The following is a 23384-nucleotide window of genomic DNA, read 5'->3' on the forward strand; positions in this document are numbered from 1 at the left end:
CAAGCATTCCTATACAACATTAACAGACAAACAGAGAGTCAAATAATGAGTGAACTCCCATTCACAATTGCTATGAAGAGAATTAAATATCTAGGAATACAACATACAAGAGATGTGAAGAACCTCTTCAAGGAGAACTACAAACAACTGCTCAAGGAAATAAGAGAGGACACAAACAGATGGAAAAACATTCCATGCTCATGGTTAAGAAGAATCAATATCGTAAAAATGGCCATACTGCCCAAAGTAATTTATAGATTCAATGCTATCCACATCAAGATACCAGTGACTTTCTTCACAGAATTGGAAAAAACTACTTTAAATTTCACATGGAACCAAAACCGAGCCCTCATAGCCAAACAATCCTAAGCAAAAAGAACAAAGCTGGAGGCATCACACTATCTGACTTCAAACTATACTACAAGGCTACAGTAATGAAAAGAGTATGGTACTGGTACCAAAACAGATATATAGACCAATGGAACAGAACAGAGGCTTCACAAATAATGCCACACATCTACAACCATCAGATCATTGACAAATCTGACAAAAGCAAGAAATGGGGATAGGATTTCTTACAAATAAATAGTGCTGGCTAGCCATATGCAGAAACTGGAACCCAGATCCCTTCCTTACACATTATACAAAAATTAACTCAAGAAGGATTAAAGACTTAAATATATAACCTAAAACCATAAATACCCTAGAAAAAAACCTAGGCAATACCATTCAGGACATAGGCTTAGGCAAAGACTTCATGACTAAAACACCAAAAGCAATGGCAACAAAAGCCAAAATTGACAAATGGGATCTAATTAAACTAAAGAGCTTCTGCACAGCAAAAGGCAACCTGCAGTATGGCAGAAAATTTTTGCAATCTTTCCATCTGACAAAGGGCTAATATCCAGAATCTACAAAGAACTTAAACAAATTTATAATAAATAAAACAAACAACCCTGTGAAAAAGTGGGCAAAGGATATAGACAGACACTTCTCAAAAGAAGACATTTTTACAGCCAACAAGCATATGAAAAAAAACTCATCATCACTGGTCATTAGATAAATGTAAATCAAAACCACAATGAGATACCAAATCACACCAGTTAGAATGGCTAGCATGAAAAAGTCAGGAGGCAAGAGATGCTGGAGAGGATGTGGAGAAATAGGAATGCTTTTACACTGTTGGTGGGAGTGTAAATTAGTTCAACCATTGTAGAAGGCAGTGTAGTGATTCCTCAAGGATCTAGAACTCGAAATACCATTTGACCCAGCAATCCCACTACTGGTGATATACTCTAAGGAGTATAAATCATTCTATTATAAAGATGCATGCTCTTGTATGTTTATTGAGGCACTGTTCACAATAGCAAAGACTTGGAACCAACCCAAATGCCCATCAATGATAGACTGGATAAAGAAAATGTGGCACATAGACACGATGGAGTAGTATGCAGCAATAAAAATGATGGGTTCATGCCCTTTGCAGGGATATGGATGAAACTGGTAGCCATCATTCTCAGCAAACTAACACAAGAACAGAAAACTAAACACTACATGTTCTCACTCATAAGTGGGTGTTGAACAATGAGAACACATGGACACAGGGAGGGGAAAATCACACACCGGGGCCTGTCGGGGGTGGGGGCCTAAGGGAGGGATAGCATTAGGAAAAATACCTAATGTAGATGATGGGGTGATAGATGCAGCAAACCACCATGGCACGTGTGTACCTAGGTAACAATCCTGCAGGTTCTGCACATGTACCCCAGAACTTAAAGTACAATAAGAAAGAGAATGAATGTAGGAAAGAAAAAAAGATAAAGATATGATAGCGTTTTCCCTTTATTCTCTAAATATCATGAATCATACTGATTTTTTAAGCATTACACCTATCTTGCATAATTTTCACTGGTTCATGATTTAGTATCTTTTTAATATATGGATAGATTTAATATGCTAATACTTTGCTGAAATTTTTATATTCATGGTTATGAAGAAATTAGTCTTAATTTTTAAATAATGTCTTTATTTAATTTTATCAGATTAATTCTAGTATAAAAATGAGTTGGAAAAGCTCTCTTTATAATAAGTGTTTGTATAGGATTGATAAACTATATTTCTTAAATTTTATAAAATTCACCAGTGAAGCTATCTCAGTTGGGATTTTTTTTATGTTAGTGAGAAGGTTTATAACAAAATATCTTTTTAAATGATTTATAATTTGGGAGGCCGAGGTGGGTGGATCATGAGGTCAACAGATCGAGACTATCCTGGTCAACATGGTGAAACCCCGTCTCTACTAAAAATTACAAAAAATTAGCTGGGCACGGTGGTGCGTGCCTGTAATCCCACCTACTCGGGAGGCTGAGGCAGGAGAATTGCCTGAACCCAGGGGGCAGAGGTTGCGGTGAGCCGAGATCGCGCCATTGCACTCCAGCCTGGGTAACAAGAGTGAAACTCCGTCTCAAAAAAATAAAAATCATGGATTTATAACTAAGCAAATCATAAAAAGAAGATACAAATTATCAATTTTATAAGTTAAAGATTACATATTACCAAACATCCTTAACACATTAAAAGAATAACATAGGAATATTTTGAAAACCTGAATGCCAATAAATTTGACAGGCAAATTCATCAATTTAGGTGAATTCATCAATAAAACAAGCAAATTCATCAATTTAGGTGAATTCATCAATAAAATAGGCAAATTCATCAATTTAGGTGAATTCATCAATAAAACAGGCAAATTCATCAATTTAGTAGCATCACTAGAGGAATGGGTCATATAACAAGTCTAGTGGGTTATCATCTATCTAAGCAGAAGACAATGCCAATTTTCCTTTTATAGATACTATCTAACTTTACTCTTTTTTTAGGGCATTCCTTCAGAAATGAAGGCAGCTCACTGGTCTTTCTCGCAGAGAAATTATTAAACAGAATAGCCTCAATTTATACACATCAACTCCCTAGAAAGGGCACTTCTTACTCGTTCCCACTCTCAGCCTAATGCCTCTTCTGACATGGTACTTTAAATCATACTCAATTATTAAATACTAGATGCTTTCTTCATAATTTTAGGAATAAGACAAGATGTCCATTTTTACCATGTCTACTCAACATTATACTGGAGATTCTAGCTGGCACAATAAGGTTAGAAAAAGGAAAAAGAATCTATATGGATAAGAAAGGCAGAGCTAATGCTGTACTTATTCAAAAACAGCATAACTCTGTGCACAGAAAACCTTATAGGAACTACCCAATAGTTCTTAAATATAATAAGTGTAGAACACAGTTTGCCAATGTATTCAACGGAAAAATGCAGGAAATAGAGAAAAGAATCAGTGCAGTTGAAGAAAGAACAGAAATTACTCAATTTTAATAGCAGAGAGGAAGTAGACCAGATAAATAAGCAAATGAGTAAATAGAGACTTAAGGATCTGTGGCACTATGAAGAAAGATATAATCTTTACACCATAAAAGTCTCAAAAAGAGAGGAGAACGCTGGCAGGGCCAGAAAACTATTTAAAGAAATAGTGGCTGATGACCTCCAAAATTTGGCAAAAGACTTAAGCATACATATTTAGGAAGCAGAATGAGTCTCGAACGGGATATAACTGAGAAAATGGAAAACGAGACATATCCTGGTCAAACTTCAGAAAACTAAATCACAAAGAAAAAGTTTTGAAAGTGGTTGAAGAGAAACAACACTTTACCCGTGAGGGAAAAGCAATTTGAAAATCAGTGGAAATGCTCCCCTCCCTGTGTCCATGCGTTCTCATTGTTCATCGCCCGCCTATGAGTGAGAACATGTGGTATTTCATTTTCTGTTCTTGTGTCAGTTTGCTGAGAATGGGGTCTATTGGGGGCAATATGGGAGGGACAGCGGGGAGGGAGTTGGGGAGAGATAGCATGGGTAGAAATGCCAGATATGGGTGAAGGGGAGGAAGGCAGCAAATCACACTGTCACATGTGTACCTATGCAACTATCTTGCATGTTCTGCACATGTACCCCAAAACCTAAAATGCAATAAAAAAAATAACTTACAAAAAAATAAAATAATTTTTTTTCAGCTTTACAAGGAAATGACAGTTTTCAAGAAATGAATATTTGTGATATTTTTATGGGGCTAACATTGCTAGTTCAAATATCTTGAATTTTAGAATCTAATATGTCTTCCAGACCATCACTCATTATCATTACCATGTTCCTTATTGCTTGCCTACATACAATTCTTACAGAGATGTAAGAATTGGTTTCATATAGAAAAAAGAAAAAAAGAAAAAGAAAATCAGTGGAATTATCAGACATCATAGGGCCAGAAGAAAGTGGCACAACAATTTTCAAGTTCTGAATGGAAAATACTTTCATTTCAAACCTTCTGTCTACTGAAAACACATTTTAGGAAAGAAGGGAAAATCAAGAAATTCACAGATGAAGGAAAATTAAGATATACACTTTATCTAAGATTTGTCATTATCAGATGTATCCTTAGAAATGGCTAATGGACATTCTCTAAACAGAAAAGCAGCAATGAAAAATAAAATTTTTGAAATGCAGGAAAAATAACACAATAAGCAAAAATATTAGTAAATAGGACAGACTTTTTTCTGTTGAGTGTCTTAAATTATGCTTCATGATAGAAGCAAAAATGGTAACATTTCTGATGCAGCTATAGGAATATTTTCAATGATTTTCTTGTAAATGAAGCAGAACAGAGGGAGATAAGGATGTGGACTGCTTCTACACTCCATCTGAACGGGTAACATGGCAAGGCCTCTAGACTGTGGTAAGTTATGAAATATAACAAACACTAGAGCAACACTAAAAAAGCTATACAAAGGGACAGCCACACTCAAAAGCACTGCAGATAATTCAAAATAAAATTCAAAACTGTTCAAATAACGAATAGAAAAGCATGTAAAGGGAAAAAGCAGTAATCGAAAATGCAGACAAAGTAAGATAGTGGACCTAAGTCCTGATACATCATGAATTGGATTATATTTAAATGTTCTAAATACAGCAATAGTAATGCAAAGTACTTTAGCAGAGCAGATTTAGAAACACAAACCAATTGTGGATTGTCAAGAAGAAATTCACTTCAAATAAAATAATGTGTGTTTATACATGTATGTGTATATATCATATCTCATATCCATGGTCATAAAACCACAAAAAATTATAAGGGAAGAATTACAGAGTATGTTCTTCATCCACAGTAGAACCAAATTATAAATTAACAGACTATAAAGACAACAGGAAAATCTCCAAGCATTTATAAACCAAAAGCTATACAATTGTAAATAATCCATAAATCATAAGGAAGACCCAAAAGATATGTTTAAAAATACATTGAACCAAATAAAAGTTTTAAAATACCACTACAAAAACTTATAGTATACAGCTAGAGAATTACTGAAATAGAAATATATAATACTGTAATTATACAACAGAAAAGTTCAGAAGTCTTAATAACCTAGGCTACTACCTCCAGAACCTAAGAAAGAGAACAAAATAAGTCCACAGCCAGCAGAAGAAAATGAACAAGGAGTAAGATAAAAATGAAATTCAAATCAGATAAAAAATATTAAAAAATCAATAAAGCATACAGCTGTATTTTGAAAATATTAATCATACTGACAATCTTCTAGCAAGACTGACAAAAAATAAAAAAGGAAAAATGCAAATTTCAAATATTACTACAGACGCTGCAGACATAAAAAATGACAGTAAGCGAAGACTACGAATAGCTCTGCACACATGAATTTTACAACTTACATGAAATGGAACAGTCCCTCAGAAGTAGAAAATACTACAAGGCACCCATAGGAAATAGACGGTTTGAATAATCCTGCAACTATTAAGAAAATAGTACTCAGAATTTTCAAATTATCCCCAAAGAAATCTCCAGGCCCAGATGGTTACATGAGATAATTCTATCAAAATTTTAGAGAAGAATTAATATAAACGCTAACGTTTTCCAGGAAACAGAAGAGGAGGGATCACTTTACAGTTTTGTGAAGCTATTATTACAGTGATACAAAAACCAGGCAAAGGCAGTACCAGTTAATTTCGTAAAAAGCAAGAAAACCATAGATCAATATCCCTCATGAATATAGACGTAAAATTATTCAAAATATAATAGCCAATAAAATTCAGCAAAAAATTAAATTATACATCGTGATCAAGTGGCATTTATTTTAGAGCTACAAAGCTGGTTTACTACGTGAAAAGTAAATAATGCAATTGACCACATAAAGCAGCTAAAGAAGAAAAACTGCATGGTCACACCAATCATTGAAGAATAGTGATCACATTCAGCACCTAGAAAGCTAACCAAGCAGAGATGTTAATGTCCACCAACAAGAACACAGACATTACAAAATTAGTTTAGAAAACTCAGTAAACGAGCAAAGACCAACAGTAAACAGTAGCAACAACAAGCCCTTTACTTTTTTTATTTTTCCTTTATTTTGTCCTACTTCTTGTTCACTGTAAAGGGGTACGTGTGCGGGTTTGTTACACAGGTAAATTGCATGCTGTGGGGCTTTGGTGTACAGATTATTTTGTCATCCATGTAACAACCATAGTACCTGTTAGGTAGTTTTTAGATCCTCACCTTCCTCCCTTGATAGGAATAGCACTGAATCTGTAAATTGCTTTCAAAAGTATGGCCATTTTAACAATATTGATTCTCCCTATTCACGAGCATGGACTGTTTTTCCATTTGTTTGTGTCGTATCCGATTCCTTTTAGCGGTGTTTTGTCATCCTCATTGTAGAGATTTTTTTACCTCTCTGGTTAGCTGTATTCCTACATATTATTCTTCTTTTAAGAATTGTGAATGAGATTGCAATCTCGATTTGGCTCTCAGCTTGGACGTTACTAGCATGCAGAAATGCTGTAGTGTTTCGTACACTGATTTTTGTGTTCTGAAACTTGCTGAAACTTTTTATCAGATATGTGGACAGAGGCTATGGGGTTTTCTAGGTATATAGGTATATAATCAAATCGTCTGCCGTAAGAGACGGTTTGGCTTCCACTCTTCCTATTTTGATGCCTTGTTTCTTTCTCTTGACTGATGGCTCTGACTAGTACCTCCAGTACTATGTTTAATAGAAATGGTAAAGGAATGCTTTTACACTGTTGGTGGGAGTATAAATTAATTTAACCACTATGGAAAACAGTATGGGGATTCCTTAAAGATCTAAAGACAGAACTGCTATTCGACCCAGCTATCCCATTACTGGGTATATACCCAAAGCAATATAAATCACTCTATTATAAAGACACATGCACACATATGTTCACTGCAGCACTATTCACAATAGCAAAGACATGGAATCAAGCCAAATGCCCATCAACAGTAGACTGGATAAAGAAAATGTGGTACATGTACACCATGGAATACTATACAGCCATAAAAAAGAACAAGATCATGTTTTTTGCAGAGACATGGATGGAGCTATAGAAGTCATTATCCCCAGCAAACAAATTCAGGAACAGAAAACCAAATACCGCATGTTTTCACTTATACGTGGGGGCTAAATGATGAGAATATGTGAACATATAGATGGGAACAACACAGACTGGGGCCTATGAGAGGGTGGAGGGTGGGAGGACAGAGAGAAGCAGGAAAAATAATTAATGGATACTAGGCTTAATACCCTGGTGATGTAGAGCCAACTCCTATGACACGCATTTGCCTATGTAACAGATCTGTACATCCTGCACAAATACCCCTGAACTTAAAAGTTTTTTCTAAAAAAATAGCAAGTGGAGGCATCCTTGACATGTTCCACTTTCAAGGAAAATGCTTCCAGCTTTTGCCCATTCAGTATGATGTTGGCTGTGAGAACAAATCCTTTTGAGGAGAGAAAATGTAATTTCCAGAGTTGAAACAAATACTATTTAAAAAGTCTAGTTTTCTACAGAAATTTAGGAAACATACAAAGATACCTGAAAGTAGGCTTCATATACAAGTGGGAAAAAAGCAATCAGTAGGAACTCTCCCTGCAAAGCCAGATGTGAAACTTTACTGGGCAAAAACTTTACATTAAGTATTTTACATCAGCTATTTTGAAGAACTAAAGGAAAGTGTCACAAGAGTGGAGGAAAGTATGAGACTAATGTCTCAAATAACAGATACTATCAATAAAATGATATAAATTATAAAACATAACCAAATATATTTTGGAGTTGAAAAGTACAATAACTAAAATGAAAAAATTATGTTACAAAGATCCAACAGCAGAGTTAGCTGGCAGAAAAAAGAACAAACAAAACTTGAAAATAGCCCAATTGAGATTACTCAGTCTGAAAAAACAACAACAACAAAAACATTTAGAAAAATAAACAGCACTTTATGAACATAGGAGCCCAGAGGACACAGAAAGAACAGAGGGGCAGAAAGAATATCTGAAGCAGTACTGGCCCTCTATTAATCCATTCTCATGCTGCCATAAAGACGTACCCAAGACTGGGTAGTTTATAAAGAAAAGAGGTTTAGTTGACTTACAATTCCACATAGCTAGGGAGGCTTCAGGAAACTGACAATCATGGCAGAAGATGAATCAAACATGTCCTTCACATGGCAGCAGGAGAGAGAAGTGCTGATCAAAGCGGGAAAAGCCCCTTCCTTATAAAACCATCAGATCTTGTGAGAACTCACTAACACAAGAACAGCATGAGGGTAACCACCCTCATGGTTCAACTACCTTGCACCAGGTCCCTCTCAGCACATATGGGGATCATAGGAACTACAATTCAAGATGAGATTTGGGTGGTGACACTTCCAAACTGTATCAGGCCCCAATCTTGAAAGCAGCAAGTGTGAAGCAACTCACCATATACAGATGATCATCACTAAGATTAACAGCTGCTTACTGATAAAAAAAATCAGTAGTAGGACAGAAGGCAGTGAGATGATATATTCAAAATGCTGAAATAAAACAACTGTCAAACAAAAATTCTTATAGCCAGCAAACTTACTCTTCAAGATATGAAGAAATTGAGACCTTCCTAGATAGAAAACAACAGCTGCAGCAAAACAAAAACAAATAAAACTAAGATAATTTGTTAATAAACGTTCTATTAGAAGGAGAAAATAAAGTACATCAGGTTGAAATAAAAGGACACTGATAGGAAGAGCCTTGGTCAAAGTAACTGCTTAGGTAAATATAAAGTACAATATAAACGTATTTGTTATCTGTAACTCTTTTATCCTATCTAATTTAAATAGGAACTGCATAAAACAAGACATAAAGTCTGTGTTGATGAGATTGCAATCTACAAATATGTAATTTGTATGAGAATAACAGCATTAATCAGGAGGGAATAGAACTATAAAGTAGCAAAGTTCTTGCATACAATTAAAATTAAATTGGTTTTAATCTACAATAGATTTTGATAAATTAAGCTGTTAATTATAATTCTCAGGGGTACCATTCTTAAGAAAATAATATGAAAATACATTGTCAAAGAAAAAAGACAAAATAGATTAAAGACTTAAATGTATGTCCTGAACCTATGAAACTACTAGAAGAAAACATTAGGCACTTTGGGAGGCCAAGGTGGATGGGTCCCGAGGTCAGGAGTTCAAAACCAGCCTGGCCAACATAACAAAACCTTGTCTCTACTAAAAATACAAAAATTAGCTGGGCATAGTGGCAGTCTCCTGTAATCCCACATACTTGGGAGGCTGAGGCAGGAGAATTGCTTGAACCTGATAACAGAGGTTTTAGTGAGCTGAGCTTGTGCCACTGCACTCCAGCCTGGGTAACAGAGTGAGATTCCATTTAAAAAGAAAAAACATAGGGAAACACTCCAAGACATTGGTTTGGGAAAAAGTTCTTGAAGAATACCCCAAAAGTCCAGGCAACCAAAGCAAAAATAGACAAATAAGATCACATAAAGGCATATAGCTTCTGCATAGCAAAGGCAACAACCAACAAAGTGAGGAATGGAGTAAAATATTTGCAAACAAGCCATTTGACAATGGATTAATAACTAGAATATAGAAGCTCAAACAAAATGGCAAAAGAAGAATTTCTCTGACTAAAAACTGGACAAAATATCTGAAAAGCCACTTCTCAAAGAAGACATACACATGGCCAACAGCTGTGTAAAAATATTCATTATCACAATCATGAAAGAAATGTAAAGCAAAATCACAAGGAAGTATTATCTCATCTTAGGTAAAAAGGTTTCATGTTCAAATACACAGGTAATAATGAATACTGGCAAGGATGTGGAGAAAATAGAATCTTCCTATAACGTTGGTGGGAACGTAAATTAGTACAACCACTATAGAGAACAGTAGAAAGATTGTTCTTCAGAAGATTAAAAATGGAACTAGCACATGATCCAGCAATCCCACTACTTGGTACATAGCCAGAAGAAATCAAAGCAGTATATCAGCGAGATATCTGCACTCCTGTTTATTGCTGCAGTGTTCACAATGGCCAGGATATGGAATCAATCTAAGTATTCATCAATGGATGGGTTTAAAAATGTGGTACATATGCACAATGAAATACTGTTCATCCATAAAAGAAGAATGTAATTTCATTTGCATCAGTATGGATGGAACTGGAGGATATTATGTTGAATGAAATAAGCCAGGAACAGAAAGACAAATGTTGCATATTCTCACTCATATGTGGGGGATAAACGGTTTGATCACACGGAGCTAATGAACAGAATAGAATGATGGTTACCAGACATTGGGAAGGGATGGGGAGTGGGGGACAAAAAGGGGTTACTGAATGGATACAAAAATATAATTAGATCAGAGGAATAAGATCTAGTGTTTGGTATCACTATAGGATGACTATAGTTAACAACAATTTGTTATATATTTCAAAATAACTAAAAGATTAGAATGTTCCTAATGTAAATAAATTGTACATTTTTGTTATCCATTCATCTGTTGATAGACACTTAGGTTGCTTCCAAATCTTGGCTATTCTAAACAGTGCCTCAACAGACAAGGGAGTGCATATATTTCTTCGGTACACTGATTTCCTTTCCTTGGGGTATACCCAGCAGTGGGGTTGCTGGATCATGTGGTAGCTCAATGTTTAGTTTTTCGATGAACCTCCAAACTGTTCTCCATAGTGGTTGCACTAATTTACATTACAGTGTACAAACGTTCTCTCTTCTCCACGTTTTTGCCAGCTTTGTGATTCCTGCCTTTTAGATGTAAGTCATTTTAACTGGAGTGAGATTATATCTCATTGTAGTTCTGATTTGCATTTCACATTGCATGCTTGGATCAAAACATTCTCATGTACCTCACAAATATATACACTTAGTATGTGCCCTCAAAAATTAAAAAAAAAAATTAACAATGACAAATACTTGAGGTGATAGATATCCTTATTACCCTGATTTGAACAAGACACATCATATGCTTGTATCAAAATTTCACTTGCAGCCCATAAATATGTATAACTATTATGTATACATGGAAATTTAAAATAGGAAAGGCAAGGGAATTAAAATGGTGTACTAGAAAGTGCATATTTAACACAAAAGAAGTTTTACAAGTTTACAGGAGGAACAGAGAAAAAAGACATGAGACATATAGAAATAAATAGCAAATTGGCAGTGACAAATTCTACATTATCACTAATTCCATAAAATGTGAATCAATTAAAAACTCAAAAGGCAGATATTGGATAAATACATAAAAATAATTATATGCTGTCTATAAGAGACAAGTTTTAGGTTCAAAAACACAAATGAGTTGGGTTGAAAATAAAATGATCATAAAGAAATATCAAGCAAATAGTATCCAGCAACCCAACAAAAGAGATAGAGTGCCAAATAAATATTACAAAATTAACCTTTCAAATACAAATTATAGTGAGAGAAAAATAAGGGTACTTTATAACAATAAATGTTCAGTCTGTCACAAAGATATAACAATTACAAAGATACATTTATCTAACAATGGTGTTCCAAAATACAGGAAGCACAAACTGACACACTTAAAGAAAGAAACATATAACTCACAGGTAATGGCTGGAGACCTCAATACCCCACTTTCAGTAATGGACAACAGTTAGACAGAAAATCAATAAGTGAATAGACCACTTGAACAACACAATAAACCAAACAGATGTAGTGCACATATTGAACACTCCACTGAATAACAGAATATCTATTCTTCTCAAGTGCATGTGGAACATTATTCAGGCACAGACCATAAGTGAGGCCACAAAAGAATGTTCAATAAATTTTAAAGCATTGAAATCATACAAAGTATGTTCTCCAACCAAACTGGAATAACAGAAATCAAGGAAACTAGAAAATGTGTGATAGTTAAAACTATATGAACGCTAAAAAACAAACTCCTAAATTAGTGATGGAAAAGAAAAAAAAAATAAAATTAGAAAGTGCTTCGAAATGAATGAAAATGAAAACACACAATACCAAAATGTAGGACATGCCACAAAATAGTGTTTAGTGAAAAATGTGTACCTATAAATACCTATGTGAAAAAAGAAATTCGGGAGAAGGATATGAACAGACACTTTACAAAAAAAGACATATATAAGGCCAATAAACATATGAAAAATGCTCATCATCACTGGTCATTAGAGAAATGCAAATCAAAACCACATTGAGATACCATCTCATGTCAGTTAGAATGGCGATCATTAAAAAATCTGGAGACAACAGATGCTAGAGAGGATGTGGAGAAATAGGAACTCTTTTACACTGTTGGTGGGAGTGTCAATTAGTCTGACCATTTTGGAAGACGGTGTGGCGATTCCTCAAGGTTCTAGAAATAGAAATTCCATTTGACCCAGCAATCCCATTACTGGGTATATATCCAAAGGATTATAAATCATTCTATTATGAAGACACATGCACACATATGTTCACTGTGGCACTGTTTGCAATAGCAAAGACCTGGAACCAACCCAAATGCCCATCGATGATAGACTGGATAAGGAAAATGTGGCATATATATATCATAGGATGCTATGCAGCCATAAAAAACGATAAGTTCATGTCCTTTGTAGGGACTTGGATAAATCTGGAAACCATCATCTCAGCAAACTGACACAAGAACAGAAAATGAAACACCGCATGTTCTCACTCATAGGTGGGTGTTGAACAATGAGAACACATGGACACAGGGAGGGGAGCATCACACACTGGGGTCTGTTGTGGGGGGCTGGAGGAGGGACAGCGGGGGCGAGGAGGTTGGGGAAGAATAACATGGGGAGAAATGCCAGAGATAGGTGACAGGGGGATGGAGGCAGCAAACCACCTTGCCATGTATGTGCCTATGCAACAACCCTGAATGATCTGCACATGTACCCCAGAACCTAAAGTACAATTTAAAAAAAAATTCAAAAGTAAAAACTAAACATAAGACAAAATGGCAAAAATATATGAAGAGACATTTTCCTAAAGAAGATCTGTAGATAGAAAATAAGTGCATTAAAAGGTGGTCAGCATCAGTATCTGAAGAAAATGCAGGTTAAAACCACGACGAGGCCGGACATGCTGGCTCACACCTATGATACCAACACTTTGGAAGGCCAACAATCACTCGAGCCCAGGAGTTCCAGTCCAACCTGGGCAACATGATGAAATGCTATTTCTACCAGTAAAAAAATACAAAAATTAGCCAGGCATGGTGGTGTGTGCCTGTAGTCCCAGCTACTCATGAAGGACCCACCTGCGAAACATCATGAGATTGTGTCTCTACGAAAAGCAAAAAATTAGGGCTGTGCGGGCAGTGGCTCACACCTGTAATCCCAGCACTTTGGGATGCAAGGCAGGTGGATCACAAGGTTAGGAGACTGAGACCATCCTGGCTAACACGGTGAAACCCCATATCAACTGAAAATAATTAGCTGGGCGTGGTGGCATGAGCCTGTAATCCCAGCTACTTGGGAGGCTGAAGCATTGAGAATTGCTTGAACCCAGAAGGCGGAGGTTGCAGTGAGGTGAGATCACGCCACAGCACTTCAGAACAGAGCAAGATTCCACCTCAAAAAAGAAAAAAAATAAAGCAAAATGCACTATCGAAAAGTGAAAAGATGAGCTGGGCATAGTGGCTTGTGCCTCTCTGATCACATCAGAGCCGTGAGCCTGGAAAGTGAAGGCTGCAGTGAGCCATGATCATGCCACTGCACTCCAGTCTGGGTGATAGTGAGTCTTTCTCTCAAAAACAAAAAGAAAAACAAACAAATGAAAAAGAGCAATTGGATACCATTACACATTTGTCAAAATTGTTAAGAAAAAAAGTGACAATGCAAAACTCAGAGAAACAGATTCATTCTCACATGCTGTGAGGATAAACATACAGCCACCACTTCAGGCTTCTTAGAAGCCTAAACATACAACTACCACATAATATACTCCTGGTCATTTGTCCCTAAAGAGATGAAGACTTCGATTTACACCAAAACTTATCCATGAATGTTTATAGCATATTTATTCATAATAAGTTCCAAACTTGAAACAAGCCAAATAGTCTTCATCTGGTGCCTGATTAGACCAACTGTGGTACCTGCACTTCCTGAACTATTCAGCACTTAAAAGGAATCAAGTATTGATACATACAACAGCCAGCATGAATAATCTCTAGAAGATTATTCTGAGTGAAAAAAGCCAAATTCAAATGTTACATATCCTATGATTCTCTTTATATAAAATCCTTGAAATGACACAATTATAGAAATGGAGAGCAAATTAGTGGTTGCTCGTGATCACAGATGCAATGGGCATGCAGTGAGTGGGGGTGGCTATAAAGGCTGCTCTGAGAGGTCCTTGTGGTGATGGGGCTAGCCTGCATCTTGGCAGTATCAGTGTCAGTGTTCTTGGGACACTGTACTAGAATTCTGTAAGATTATGCCACTGGGAAAAGCTGAGAAAAATTACACAGCATCAGTCTTACTCCTTATAACTTCCGGTAAATATACAATTATTGCAAAATTTGGAGTTAAAAATCATTTGTATTTCTATACTCTAGCAATAAAAACTTGGAAAATAAAACATTAAATAAGCCATACCATTTACAATACCATCTCCAAATATAAAATACTTAGGGATAAATTTCACAAAACATGAGGCTAACCCACTGACAATGACAAATACAAATTGCTCCTGGCAAAAATATGCAGCATGCCTCTGGCAGCCCACCCAGATTCATATAGAAGCCTCTATCTGGACACTGGAGAAAGGTAGCCGGGCTAGGATCTCTGCAATCGGGGTGATGCTACTGTAGGACCTTCCAGCTTATTTTCACCAGGCATATACCTTCTACCTTATTTCCCATCTCACACCCCTCTCTAGGGTCCTCTTCACCTCTCCACTGCCTTTTCTCTTACTAGGATCTCAAATGACCTCAGGGTACATTACAAGGCATACATCTCGCTTTTATTTGCAAATATTATTCCCCACTGACATTTACCTTCTGAAATCACCATACCCCAGAGCATAATGCTCTGTCTCTTAATTCAATATAAATTTTAAATGTCCTTATTTGAAGCATTAAAGATAGAGAAACAAAGATAAATAAAACACCCTCTCTGTCCTCCGGGACTTCACGCTATTAAGGATGAACTAATTCGTTTAAAGAGACCTCAAATTACAATAGACCTGTCTCAGCAAACTTATGTGGAACTTAAGGGAGCATAGTAACCTGTCTCCCTGGCAACAGTTTCCACTCTACTTATTGCCTAAGGACTGGTTTCCTTCCCTCCCTTCCCATCCCCTCCCATTCATCTATCTTCCTGATCAAATAAATTTCATGCGACACTCATAATACAAGAAAGAGAGGAAGCGCAGGAAAGAGAAAATAAAGCCTAGATGTGGTGCTTATCACCTGTTGGAAGCTGTGCCTTGCTCTGTATATTTCATTTATTCACAGTCTCAGAGTGACTAGACTAGTCCAGCGTCATTATTTCATGCCTTATGGAGAGACACAGGGACTGGGTGTCCATAGGGTGCCTCGCTGTGTGCAGGGAGTAGCTGCAATACAGAGGAAGAATATCATGTCACTGCCCCTGTTCTCCTCTACATTTTTATTTTATTTTATTTTATTTTATTTATTCTTTTTTTAATTGCATTTTAGGTTTTGGGGTACATGTGCAGAACATGCAAGATAGTTGCATAGGGACACACATGGCAGTGTGCTTTGCTGCCTTCCTCCCCTTCATAGGGCCAAACCATGTTAGAGAAGTTTTAAAAGGAAAAGAATACGAGAATTGGGATATGAAATGGTATTAAAGACTGCAAGGTATTAAAAAAAACCCACCTTCATCAACAAAAAAAAAAACAATGAAAACAAAAGGAAACATCACAAGAAATACTAGAGACATTGCTCTCTCCACCCCTCAGGTGTTCCTACTGACGGTAACAGTAAAATCAATACTACATAATTAAGGGATACTAATAGTTATGGTCCAAATCTCTCTCTTTCATATACACACACACACTCAGTGGAAAATGTGAACAATTTTAACTTTGCTAATTATTAAACTAAAGCAAAGATTCCAATTCATAATCATCAGATTAAGAAATTTTTTATTCCTTAAATGCAAAATTAGAACAATGTGCAAATCTTATATCTTGTAGCAAAGTGATGTCAAAACACACAGGGGTCAGTGCTGATTGAACCAGTACATCTGGAAATCAGATGGCATTGTAATCAACAGCCAGAAACATATTTTCAAAAAATATTTCACCCTTTGCTCCACTGAAACTATCTTATAATGAAATACGACAAAATGAGAAATATGCCAATGCACATGCAAACTTTCAAAGTAATATCATTTAAAATCATCCCCCAAATTGAAAGTGATCTGAATTTCTAATAACAATGTACAATAATTAATTGAATAATGGTCTTTTCTCCCCCATAGATACTCACATTATTTAGAAAAATAATTACTAGGTTTATCTAGTGGTCTAAAAAGTGCTTGTAAAACTACTGCCAGGCAAAAATCAGAATATAAATTACATATCACCATCATTTCAACTACTCAAAAAACATTTATTCATATGCAAAAAGGTCTAGCCAGGAACACAAACAATATTATAACATGTATTATGTGTGTGGCATTGAAATTCATTTGATCAGGAAGATAGAAGAGTGGGAGGGAATGGGATGAGAGAAGGAAATCAGTCCTTAGGCGATGAGTAGAGTGGAAACTGTTGCCAGGGAGACGGGTTACCAGGCTTCTGAAACAGCTTAAATGAGAGATGATGAAATTCTAAACCAAGGCAGAGGATGTGGGATAAAGAAAAAGGAAAAATTGAAGTTATTGTAAGACTCTCTATATATACATAAACATAGTCTTTCTGTACAAAAAATATATATTATATATAATTAATTTCTGTACAAACTACATATACGTAACTATATATATAACTATATATAGTTATATATATGTATGTATTTGTATAGAAAGACCATATCTGAGGGGGAAAAAAAGAAAAATGATTTGTTTTCCTCAGGAGGAAGACAACTAAAAAACAAAAACAAAATCAATGAACAACATAAAAACCTCAAACACAGAAAGTAAATGTTACATGGGCCTTCTATTGGAATAATTTGAAATAATAATAAAAGGTACTGTTTATAAACTACTTAATCAAAACCAGGCAATCACCTCTTGTCATTTTTGTATGCAGCATGTAAGATCTTTTTTCATCAGCATCCTCATTTTAAAGGGGAGATGACTGAAGTCATCCACATCGCAGAGGCAGTCTGTGGGAGATCATTCTAGAATTCCTACGAGAGAACGGGTCCTAACTTACACCCTGAACTACATTCCCAGTGCCTGGAAAATCATGGTAGGATACACAGACCTGAATTTAATCTGAATATCAACTTTTCTTTGCTTCTTTTATTCTTCCTTCTTCTCCTCTTCCTTCCCCCCTACTACTACTACTACTTCTTCTTCTTCTTCCTCCTCCTCCTCCTTTCTTTCTTTTCTTCCTCTTCTTCTTCTTCCTCCTCCTCCTCCTCTTTTTTCTTTCTTTCTTTTCTTCCTCTTCTTCTTTTTCTTCTTCTTTTCTTTTTTGTGTGTGGTGGGTGGCGGGGGGGAGCGGTTTCTTAAACACATTTCTAAAAATTTTTGGTCTTCCCCATGCTGGTGATTTTGCTATTCTAGAGCCTGGGGTTTGCAGTATTTGTTCCCCTGTGGAAGGTTAATAGTTAACAGGCACACGGGAATTACAATTTATAAGTAACCTTTCAAATAAAAAAAGAGAGAGAGGAGGTTAGCTTCACCTTTTAATTATTCTGCGGGATGAATGGGTGGAGCTGACAAGTGATGGGATATGGTGGTGGGTCTAACAGAATATTCAAAGGTAGATTTATCTCCCCTCCCCAAAAGGCAGAAAGAACAACAAATTCGGGGAACCTATCTTTGCAGTTCATCCCTGGGTAGGGACTGGTGTAGGGGAGAGCAGACCAGGAGAATATGCTGTAAGAGAACTCAGACAGGGTCACAGGAAGCAGGAGCTGCACTGCAGTGTGGAATGTGTGATAAGCAGCTGATGGAAAAAAAACAAGACAGAAAAAAAAAAACAAAATCAAAGCCAAGAAACGGGCACTGCAGCACACCAAACAGCCATGGCAAAGATGGCAATAGGAACGGTCTCCAAAATCCAAAGTTGCTGGGTTCACACCATGGGGTTACAGAAATGTTTTGTTTATTTTCTATATTTTCCACATTTCATAATAAAGTATATATTTCACATAAAATGTCTTTATAAAAATTAACTGAAACTCAGTAAACTGCATTGTTCTGCTTAGTGGGCTCTCAGGGGAATCCATCCAGTAGCACTGCTTCACCCTTAACATGCACTCAGGGTTTCCAGAGTTACTAACGGAGGTCTTTGCCCAAGACAATAACTCTGAAGGATGGAATGCTGTTCAAGGTGTGCATTACTGGCCTAAATTTATAACTGAGCTGAAAATGTAAGCTAGGGAAGGCAAACTATATATTGAAAAGTAGAATCAGTCACAAGAAGTTAACTTGATTTATAAATACCATTCTACACAAAATTTAGCAATAGGATTAGCAGATAAAAAATAAGAAAGGAGGCCAGGCACAGTTGCTCATGCCTGCAATCCCAGGACTTTAAGAGGCCGAGTGGGGAGGATCACTAGAGCCCAGGAGTTCCTGACCGGCCTGGCAAACATGGTGAAACCCCGTCTCTATTGAAAATATTAAAAAAAAAAAAAAAAAAGCCAGGCATGGTGGTGATGGCCTGTAATCCCAGCTACTCCAGAGGCTGAGACAGGAAGGTTGCTTGAATCCAAAACGCAGAGGTTGCAGCGAGCCGAGATCATGCTTCTGCACTCCAGCCTAGGTGACAGAGCAAGACCCCCCTTTCAAAAAAAGAAGAAGGAAAAAAAGGAAAGCGAAAGAGAAGTTACCCCAGACCATATGTGGATACTATCTATACTCTATCAGTAATTAAAAGAAATGAAAAGTGCAGGGAATATAGCTTTTAAAAGTAATTCAGAAAGACAAAGTAATTTGGAGAGACATTATACATTATGAGTTGACCAACCTCACTGTACGCATTGTTGAAGTGTGGAGAAGTGGGCATCAGTGAGCTGTGGGGATCTCCAGACTGAGGGGATCTCCAGACTTGTGGAAACATATGTGAAGGCAATCTGGCAATATGTCACAAATTAAAATATAATTATATTATGAACACAGCGATGCCTTGTTTAGGATTGTGTACAGTAAGTGTTCAGAAATAAGAATGTATATTGTGGCAATTAATGCTAGCAAAAATTGGAAAAAATCCTAAATGTCTATTTATAAGAAATGTTTTAATGAATCTCTGCCTAGTGAATTTGATAGATACCGAGCATTGCTTAAAGTGTCTGAGATATTGACTTGAAAATATTCAATTTGAAAAGTAGTATAAAAATATAAATATATGATCCATTTATTTTTTCAAAAGTATACACAGGCACAACATTGTTGGAAAATATATAAACTAAACTGTGGTGATATGAATGGAAATGGAATTACTGGAGTAATTTCTATTTTTATACAACTGTGTTCTCTTAATTATTTATACTCTAACTTAATATGTTTTAAATGTATAAGGAAACAATAGTTTTTTAAAATAAAGAACATAAACATTTTTATAAATGGGCAAAGACATAAACAATATATACCAAAAATATAAATAATAAAAACATGGAAAAATGCTTGCGCTTCCTAATAGTTAAGTGAATTCAGAACTGTAGAGTAGCATGCCATTTCCACATATCCAGCTGTCAAAAAATGTTAAATACATGTACTGCAAAGTTGGTGACTTAACATATATTTTGCACCACTGGGAATTAATTAGGCAAACCCTAGCAAGTTCATTAAAAATGACATTTTTTTTTTTTAAGAAATTCACATTCAGGAATTGGTTTTAAAAAAACAATCGGACTTTAGACAATGTTTTTATGGTTTAAACAGCACCTCCATGAACGGAAACTACTCAAGGCCAGGGAGCCCATTTGAAAACAATTAGAATTAACAGCAAATGAGCCTATCATATATCATAGACTGGGAGTAATGTTTCTTCCCAACAGCCATCTTGGAAAATTTCATAATTCATGGGGTTTTCAGTATAGTAACATCAAAGGGTTTTCCTGAATCTTGGGAAACAGTTAACCCTAGAATGAGCACTGTTCTAGTCTAGCCTAAGAAAATATTAAAAACTAAGCAGAGGAACTAAATCTCAAAATATCTGAATCAAAAATATGAAGTTAAAAAATACACTAGTCTTGAAAAGATAAAATTCAAAATGGCTAGCATCCAATATCAGGAACACAAAGAAGTAGGAAAAATAGCATCTAATGAAGAGGATAATCAATACATCATAATTGATCCACAATGGACACATATATTATCAATCACAAAATGTAATATTAGAAACACTATCAGAACTGTATTCTGTATGTTTTAAACTTTCAGAAGAGGGGGCCAGGCGTGGTGGCTCATGCCTGTAATCCCAGCTCTTGGGAGGCCAAGACAGGCAGATCATGAGGTCAGGAGATTGAAACCAGCCTGACTAACATGGTGAAACTGTCTCTACTAAAAAAAATACAAAAATGAGCCAGGCATGGTGGCATGCACCTGTAATCCCAACTACCTGGAAGGCTGAGGCAAGAGAATCGCTTGAACCCAGGAGGAGGAGGTTGCAGTGAGCTGAGATGACACCTGGGCAACAGAGTAAGATTCTGTCTCAAAAACAAACAAACAAAAAAAACTTTTGGAAAAAACTTTCAGAGGAGACATCAAAGTTATTCAAAAACCAAAACCAAACTTTCAGACATGAAAACTACGATGAATTAGATGAAAATTACACTAGACAGAATCAAGTGTAATGGAATGGCAGGTTAAATATTCCATGAAAAAAATTTGTGAATTATAAATCATGGCAATACAAACTCCAAATGAAACACATGGAGAAAAATCAATTTATGAAAAATTTATGAAGAACGCATTTTTCTCAAATAACTGAAGATGTAATGGTAAAAACTTGTCAAAATTTGATGGAAAGTGTAAACCCATGGGTCCAAGAAGCCTAATGAACCCAAGAACAAGAAACATTAAAAAAAACAAGTCATAATCAAAATATCCAAATTCAATGATAAAGAGAAAAGTGAAAGAGTAGCCAGAGAGAAACAGACACATTCCACACACAAGAACAAAAGCAAGGACGGTAGCAGAGAGCTCATCGCGAAAGTGCAAGGGAGAAGACAGCAACATCTTTAAAATACTGAAAGGGAGAAAAAAATCTGTAGACATAGAATTTCATACACAGTGAAAGCACATTTCAAAAATAAAAGGCGAAATGAAGATTTTTTTTCCAACATACAAATGCCGAATGAGGGAAGTGACTTCATGCAAACTGAAGAGTAGCTGAAGAATTGGCCCCTTAAGTGAAGCAACAATGAGGCTAGCAACGCTGACTGAATTAACATTTTCAGAATTGTAGAATCCAGTTAAAAAAAAAAAAAAACAACACCTTACAGCTATCGGGGTGTACTTAATGAAGAAAGACATGGCTGAATCTCGGTCATCAATCATCATGGCATTTTTGCTTATCAACAGACCGTCCCTCACTCCCCACATGTGCAGTGTTCCCAGTGTAGACTGGTGGTGCTTGGGGAAAATATGTATGTACAAAAAAGGTGGCCATGGGTTTTAACCTGCCAGGCAGTTCCTTGCTGGAACGGTGCAGAAACTGGCATTTGTTTTGCCCACCATAGGCTTTAGATGGCTAGGAAAAAAAAAAAAAAAAAAAACCTGCAAAAGGATTAAAAAATTGCAGATCACACATCTAGCGAGGATCATACATACAGAATACATAACGAATGTGCTGGTCTGTGTGGATACCATAAACTGCATAGCTAATAAACAACAGAGAGATGTTCCTCACAGTTGTGGAGATTGAAAATCCATGATCAGGGCATCAGCAGATGTGGCGCCTGGCGAGGACTCACTTTCTTGTTCACAGATGGTGCCTTCTAACTGCCTCCTCACATGGTGGAAGGACTATAGCTCTCAAGGACCTCTTTTATGATAGAATGAATCTCATTCTTGAGTGTTCTGTCCTCATTGTGAGGTTGAGGCTTGTGCGAGGTTTACTGCCGAGTATAAAATGAAGAAACTGAGGCCCGCAGGAGAACGATTATTTGCCAATTTATTCAGCTCCCCCGCGAGTTTCTGCGGTCCTGGGGAAAGAAGGCAGAGAAGTCACGCCTGACTCCCCTCAGGCCTGGAGTTTTATAGGGAGGGAAGGCATTCCGATTGGTTGTGGAGAAACAGGACATGGACGTGGCAAGCTGCTATAGGTAGGAAGGCGGGATATCCAGATGGGGCAATGTGCTATTGGGCAGGTTTTGGCGGGGTTTTCCAAGGGCGGGCTAGGTGCCGAGTGCAGACGGGCTTTCCAAGGGCGGGGGTTGAGTGCCCAGTGCAGAGGGGATTTCCAAGGCGGGGCTAGATGATGGGTGGATTCCGGTGACGTAATTTTCAGGTGGGAGAGGGATGGGCGTGTCCCACCTCCCGGTGAGGCAACCGGCCTTTCACTCATGACCTAATTATCTACCAAAGGCTCCATGTTCTAATACCATCATATTGGGAATTAGAATTTTGGCATATGAATCAAGGCAGGAAAACAAATAATCAGACCATAGCAAGGATGTTTTATAATTCAATGGGGGAAAAAGCAAGAATTGGTAAATAATGTAAATAGAAAGTTCTCCGAAGTGTCTATATGAATGACAAATAAGCATATAAAACAACGCTCAAAATACTTCATTTTTAGAGAAATGCAAATCAAAATCACAATGAGATGGGACTTTATGCTACGAGGA

The 23384-nt window shown here is 36.6% G+C and overlaps 1 long non-coding RNA gene across 1 annotated transcript in view; it reads right to left on the reverse strand.

The window, feature by feature from the left end:
• Positions 1 to 22765, reverse strand: part of LOC128932308 (uncharacterized) — a 164672-nt gene extending 141907 nt beyond the window's left edge. The window contains exon 1 of the long non-coding RNA XR_008481959.2: positions 22445 to 22765. This is a non-coding gene — a long non-coding RNA (uncharacterized LOC128932308). The remainder of the gene's footprint in view (positions 1 to 22444) is intronic.
• Between the last annotated feature and the right edge of the window lie 619 nt (positions 22766 to 23384).

This window comes from Callithrix jacchus, chromosome 6 (genome assembly GCF_049354715.1).
Source record: "Callithrix jacchus isolate 240 chromosome 6, calJac240_pri, whole genome shotgun sequence".
Taxonomy (NCBI): Eukaryota; Metazoa; Chordata; class Mammalia; order Primates; family Cebidae; genus Callithrix; species Callithrix jacchus.